The sequence below is a fragment of the Macrobrachium nipponense genome, chromosome 1 (genome assembly GCF_015104395.2).
Source record: "Macrobrachium nipponense isolate FS-2020 chromosome 1, ASM1510439v2, whole genome shotgun sequence".
NCBI lineage: Eukaryota > Metazoa > Arthropoda > Malacostraca > Decapoda > Palaemonidae > Macrobrachium > Macrobrachium nipponense.
The window spans coordinates 213,015,356-213,022,855 of record NC_087200.1 but is presented as its reverse complement, the minus strand read 5'-3'; positions in this window follow the sequence as shown (position 1 = coordinate 213,022,855).

The following is a 7,500-nucleotide window of genomic DNA, read 5'->3' as shown; positions in this document are numbered from 1 at the left end:
AGAGAGAGAGAGAGAGAGAGAGAGAGCGAGAGAGAGAGAGAGTAATATACAGAATTTCTTAGTATATTTTTTGTTCTCTTGCCCTCATCAACGTCCCTTATGCAACTGAAGCTCTTATGATATCCACGTTCAATAGTAGCTTAATCCTTTGAATAAATCTAAATTTCAAAATCATTTTATTTTTAACAAAAATCTAAATTGCTTATGTGGAATAATTTCCAACACAGCTATCTTACGATTCTGGTGAAATTCCTACCTTATCATGACTTCAGTCTACAAACATTTACTAACTGCAGTCTGATAATCTCTAATAATTTCATAATGGTATTCAACACGTCCATCATTTAAACAGGACATCTGTTTTATGAATCTGTCGGTGGAGGCTGTCGATCCCGGCCAAGAAAGCCATTCAAAATATGCAAAGAGCGGACACAGAGGCTGCCCAGGGTCAAAAGTTTCGCGGTGAGAGCAGAAAATCATTCATGATATTTGACGTCCGCGTAATCAGTAATGGTCTGCACAGTTGTATTAGTTTTTGCGAAATATTTTCAAAGTTTTTCTTTTTTCCATCGTGATGCATTCAATGATTTTTCAATAGAACGGTAAAGAGTTTGACAAAATAATATTTTTAGCATTCTTGCATAATTCGACTCGAGACGTAATCATTATTCCTACCAAAATGCTAATAGTAAATCAATTTACAAGCAGAAGTAAGTTGAAAATATATTGAAGAAACAGATCATTATCTTTCGACGTCAGCAAAATGAGATAACGAGCATCTCAGGAATCTGGAGAGATGGGATTAGTGTCAAGATGATTAGTAACTTGTCGAAGTGCCTATCTGAGGCTCTTCAGTCAAGTTTTGGCAAAAGGGAAGAAGAGTTATTTCAGAAGCTTTACAAGAAATGATGAAACCTTTACCTTTAGACCGTTATATATATACATATATACACACATGTGTATATATATATATATATATATATATATATATATATATATATATATATATTATATATATATATATATATATACCATAATGCCATCTATTTAACGTTATTCAAAACCTTTTACTATAACTAAAAATAAATAGGATATCGTAAAATTCCCCTTCATTGCACCTATTTCAAAGAACTTTTCTCCAAACCTCGGGTTTTCAAAAATATACATTACAGAGCTTATTGTAACCTACAATTATATTTTAACTTATCACTCAACCCTATAAAGAATGATTAATTCACCTGAACTAAAACAAAATCATGAAAATTCCAGGTCATGAGTTGCCATGTTTATGACAAACCTTTCTCGTGCATAATAGGTCAGGTTGCGGATTTATGTCTCTCTGGTTACAGGGTCAAAATATATAAATCTTTGAATAATTATGACCTTGGTAAGAACTGCTGACGAAAAACGCATGGCACGTCTTTTTAAACTCCCACGTGATTATGAGTGAGAGAGAGAAGAGAGAGAGAGAGAGAGAGAGAGAGAGAGAGAGAGAGAGAGAGAGAGAGAGAGTATATTTTTAGTTTGTTTTGAAACACGTCTTCGATAACATCATGTATTTCGAAAATTAACAGAAAGAGATCGTTAATAATGACTACCATAGATATTCCCTTCTAAAATGATGTAGAAAACAAAATGACTTTGGATATATCGAAAAAGACTGACCATTCACCATTCCGTTTCTTTAATACAATGAATATACTTAACTTAAATTTTATCGCTAAATTTTCATGAACAAAATTTTACTTTACATAAACCGATACTTACATGAAAATAGGACGTTGTTTATTTATCATGTACAGAGGATATCACAGAGTACTTTGAAATAAAAAAGTATATAAAGTTTTGTGAAAACATATGCTTTAGTTTTTAGTCGTGATAAATAACAAAATAAATAACAGAACGTCCAAGGCTTCTGTTGTCGGAATATCCACATTAAATTATTGTGCTGAAGTTTAATCATTTTAAGTAACAATCTGAAACTCCAATATAATCAAACTATGACGATGAGAATGTACAATTATTATTATTCTGTGTTTTGGTGAACAATGAAATATTGTTTTGACCTAATGTATTCCTTATAGCATACACAGTATTTCATTAGTTCGTAAATAAATATTAAAACAAAATTAAATCTTAAAATGAAAAGTAAACATTAAGAAAACAAAGATAAATGAAAAGCTTGAATTAACTCCCAAATTGAAAAAAAGCGAAAGGGTTAAATAATCTTTCTAAAATGATTAGACATGAAAAGATCAAGCCGTTGTTGCTTGTGAACAAGTTGGCGTTCAGTTTATGTTTCATCCTCTCAATAAATAAACTGGATGGCTGTCTAAGGGTAATCATCAGAAACCAATATAATATACCATTAAGACTGAAACTGATTCAAAGCACATTTCATCCAGTTATGATATAACATTTAATGAGGCAATGTAGCTGTGATTACTAACACCTTAAGTACGAGACAAAGTATATTTATCGATCATCGTTTATCTATGAAATATTATGGTTATTTCATTACTAATTTCAGATAGAAAAGACAGTGGGTGATCCATAACATTGGAAATATCTATCACATAAACGTCAAATCAATATGTGTTTTATCACAGACACGAAAACAACAATGCACAAACACACACACACACACACACAAACTTTGTCAAGAGAAAAAACACCTGAAATCCAAAACTCTTCTCTACGAATCTGATGTCTACCAAACTTCAGTCGTCGGTTTCGAAAGAAAAAAAAAATAACAACAATAAAACGATTTGTCGAGGGATTGAACACAACCTGGGTCAGACTCCTGATTAGGTATTCAGGAGAGAGAAAGAAGCGGCGACCTCTTAAGCGCATTTCCCAACGCCTGCGTCGATGTAAAGCTTCAACCTTTTTCTGTTTTCTGGACGAGGAGACTGCTTTTGTTTTCCTTTGAGAAATGAAGTGAATCTTGTCAGACAAATAAAAGGGAAAGTGGACGTTTGTGTTAAATATTCTTTTGTAAGGATAAAATCTTGTTGTTGTTGTTGTTGTTGTTGTTCTTCTTCTTCTTCTTCTTCTTCTTCTTCTTCTTCTTCTTCTTCTTATTATTATTATTATTATTATTATTATTATTATTATTATTATTATTATTATTATTATTATATATTTTATAAAGCATGTTACAGAACCTTGTGTAAAAATTGGTGATTATAGTAAATTCACTGAAGCCTAGTTTAATTAGGGTAAAGAATAAAAAAATAGCTAATACCTTTGAAAGATATAGTACGAAAAAATATAAAATTACGTGTGAAATTAACTTCCTCTTCTGTAGCTCATAACGCCATAAAAAAAATAACTAATAAAAATTTTTCTGCCAAAATTTCGAGGAAAAATGCTGCTTGGAGAGAGAGAGAGAGAGAGAGAGAGAGAGAGAGAGAGAGAGAGAGAGAGAGAGAGAGAGAGAGAGAGAGGGGGTTGGTTTAAGAGGGGTGGTTAGGGGGTTATTCAGAAACCATTATCCAGTCTCTTTTGATGATAATCAAAATATTTCTTAAAGAACAGAAAAAGGTGAATTTTATTTCAAGCTCCTTGATGTTGAGGTACTACATCTCTGGCATGCAGTATTCGGAAGAGAGAGAGAGAGAGAGAGAGAGAGAGAGAGAGAGAGAGAGAGAGAGAGAGGAGAGGAAAGGATACCATCAATAGACTTTTAATGTATACTTTTATTCCCATAAACTTACGTTAGATTAAAAGCTATATTACCTCTCCTCTCTCTTCTCTCTCTCTCTCTCTCCTCTCTCTCTCTTCTCTCTCTCTCAATTATGAACGTTTACCACTTATTTGTCTGTCTCTCTTTCTTAAAGCAACGTTCCCCCCTCCCCCCAACACAGCCACCCCCCCCCCCCTCCCCGCCCCCCCCACTCTCTCTGATCTGTCTGTCTGTCTGTCTGTCTGTCTCTCTCTCTCTCTCTCTCTCTCTCTCTCTCTCTCTCTCTCTGTTTGTCTGTCTGTCTGTCCGTCTGTCTCTCTGTCCCTGTCTCTGTCTCTCTCTCACTTTCTTGAATATATATCCTTTACAATATCTGTCTGTCTGTCTGTCTGTCTGTCTCTTTTAAATATGACGTTTGCCACTTCTGTCTATTGGGGTCTCTTTCTAAAGCAACGTTCCCCCTCAACCCCTTCCCACCCTCTCTCTCTCTCTCTCCTCTCTCTCTCTCTCTCTCTCTCTCTCTGTTTTGTCTGTCTGTCTGTCTGTCCGTCGTCTCTTCTTGTTCCCTGTCTCTGTCTCTCTCTCACTTTCTTGAATTATATAATCCCTTTTCCATATCTGTCTGTCTGTCTGTCTGTCTTGTTCTGTTTTAAATAGGACGTTCCAAATAAAATCCAAGTGGTCAAGAGACTCATAAAGAAAATATACATAAACCAACATATTCCGACAGAGAAAATGAATAAGGTGAACATTGTGAATATCCTAATTGATGCATTAGGAAAAAGAATGCCAAAAGCGTCCAAACTGTGTAAGGTGTGGTATGCTAGTTAACCACAAAACCTAATCAGAAAATGTGCTGCATGCAACATTCCGACCCACCACAATGTGCTGAGGTAATGCAAGATATGAGAAAAGATACCAGAATATTTTGCTCAACATATCTATCATGGATAGACAATGTTATTAAATCAAGATTGAATGTACAAATAGTTGAAGATGAAGAAGAAGAAGGAAGAGGAAGAAGAAGAAGAGGGAAACGGAAGAGAAGTAAACAAAACTGAAATGACAGAAAAAAATAAGGAAAACAAAGAACAAGATAAAAGTATGGATGCAGAGATACTCATTGATACTACATATGAGGCAATAAAGCAGCATACTTACGAAGAAATAAATTACGATATGACAACACAAAAGAATATCCGAAGAGACTCTACTCAGATCTACACAATGACGGGAAAGAGGAAAAAAATAGACAAAAGGGTACAAAGTCTGCAACCTTTTGAAAAGAGGGAATTGCAGATTTGGAGAAAGATGTTACTACAAACATCCTAAGGTATGTCACAACTATGAAATATATGGTAAATGTGCATACCTAGATGGATATGAGGATGATTGCAGAGATCTACATCCAAAAATATGCAAAAACCTAAAAAAAGGAAAAGGATGTAAGTTCGACAAAAAATGTAAATATATGCACCCTGTAGCCATGAATCAAAATCAAATAAGAGACAAATAAAGAGAGGAATAAAGAATATCAGGTAAAAGAAAAAACCAAGCCATCAATGCGATATGCAGTGATGTCAGCAAAACATTTCCAAGCCTTGGCTCCAAGATACAACTCAAGAGATAAGAACTGTATTTATGATGCGAGAGGATATTGCAGATAAGGAGAAAATTGCAGATTCAGACACAAAATGAATAATTATGATGAAGGAAGATCAAATATTATGGAAAAGTTGGATTTTTTAATGTAAGAATTTCTGGAAATGAAAAAAAGAACAACATACCAGAACAGGAAAGAGACATGGGAAAATCCTTATTATTACCCATATTAAATGAAGGAGAAAATACGCAAACAATCATAGTGATGAATGCGCAGGGTTTAGTTGCGAGGAACTTAAAAAGAAAAATAGAGTACTTAGAAGAACTAACCCAAATTGAAAGGAAAAATGAGTATAATGAATTAAATAAGTGAAACCTGGGATGTTCCCAAGAGACTGGGATGATGATCAAATAAAAGGGTTCCAAACTTATAGATCAGATAGAAAAAATAGGAATCAAGGGGGAACCGCAATATATTGGGAAAGACAAAAAACAAGGAAAAATATATGAGAAATATAGTAACTCAGAATGTGAACTAATAGCGGTAGAATTTGAATCGGAAAAATTAATGAACATAGTAATATACAGACCCCCTAATACTAAAGAGTTTACCTTAATAATAGAAAAATTAGATGATATATGTAGAAATCACAAGGACTGGACTATTCTTCTATCTGGAGACTTTAACTTTCCTTTCGTAGACAGGAAAGAGCGAAGAGGAGATTGTGGATGTACGTATACATATAAAAAAGAGAGTAATAGTAGTGCAGAAGATAAGAGACAATTCGAAAAGCTATTAGATATGCTACTAGAATACAACATTCAACAAATAAATCACCTCCCAACAAGAAAGGAAAATACTTTAGACCTAGTATTTGTGAACGAGATGAATTATGTTAAAGAAATAATAGTTTATAATGCGAGTATTTCAGACCATAATGTCATAGAATTAACAGTCCATTCCAAAGCAAGTGAAAACAGAGATAAGCAAGAAATGAAAAAGTGGGAAGGATATGGAAAATACAACTTCTACAGTAAAAATATAAAATGGTCAGAAATAAATGAAGAATTAAACAAAGATTGGGATAACATTTTCGTAAGTGATGACATAAGGGTAAATACGGAGATATTATATAAAATATTAGAGAAAATAGTGGATAAATATATACCGAAGAAGAAAAGTAAACATCAGTCATGCATACCAAGAGACAGAAGGATCTTGTTCCAGAAAATCAGAAAATGGAAAAAAGGTCTTGCAAAAGAAAAAAAATGCAGGGAAAGTTATAGAACTAAAATGTAAGATAGAAAATGCAGAACAAAAGATTATACAATCAAAAGAAAATAAAAAACGGGACTTGGAAGAAAAAACCCTAGTAAATATCAAGCAAAACCCCAAACTATTATACTCATACGTGAAAAAGATGACAAACAGAAGACTAGAAATAGGCCCTCTAAGAATTGAAGGGAGATTAACGAATGAAAAAAAGGAAATTTGCAACGTATTAGCAGAACGATATGAGAGAGAATTCACCCCTAGAATAGATAATGAAGATAATGATATAGAAGTAAGGGAAGAAAATAGTGAATATTTAGCTGACATAGATATTAATGAAGCTGATATTGTGCAGGCTATTAATGAAATAAAAAATGGAGCTGCAGCAGGTCCTGATGGTGTTCCTGCTATTTTGTTCAAGAAAGTTGTTCATTCTATCACAAAGCCACTTGCAATATTATTAAGACAAAGTGTAGATACAGGCATGTTTTTTATGATGAGCAACAAATTAGCATATATTAACCCCTACATTCAAAGTGGATCAAGACTAGAGGCAAGTAATTATAGTCCTGTGAGTCCTAACATCACATATTACGAAAGTGTAATGAAAGGGTAATGAAGAAAAATATTTATGAAACATTTAATAAAAAAATAATCTGTTTAATATAGGACAACATGGTTTCGTACCCGGAAAAAGTACACAACCCAAAACAACTGTTAGTCCACCGTGGAGAACATATAAAAAAATATGAAAAGCGGAAATTAACAGATGTGGTTTATCTAAGACTTTGCAAAAGCTTTTGATAAGGTAGATAATAATAAATTAGCGAAGAAAATTAGAAAAAACATAATATAGTGGATAAAGTAGGAAGATGGTTAAAGAATTTTTAACACAACAGAAAACAGATAGTTTTATTGCTAACAATGAGAAAATCGG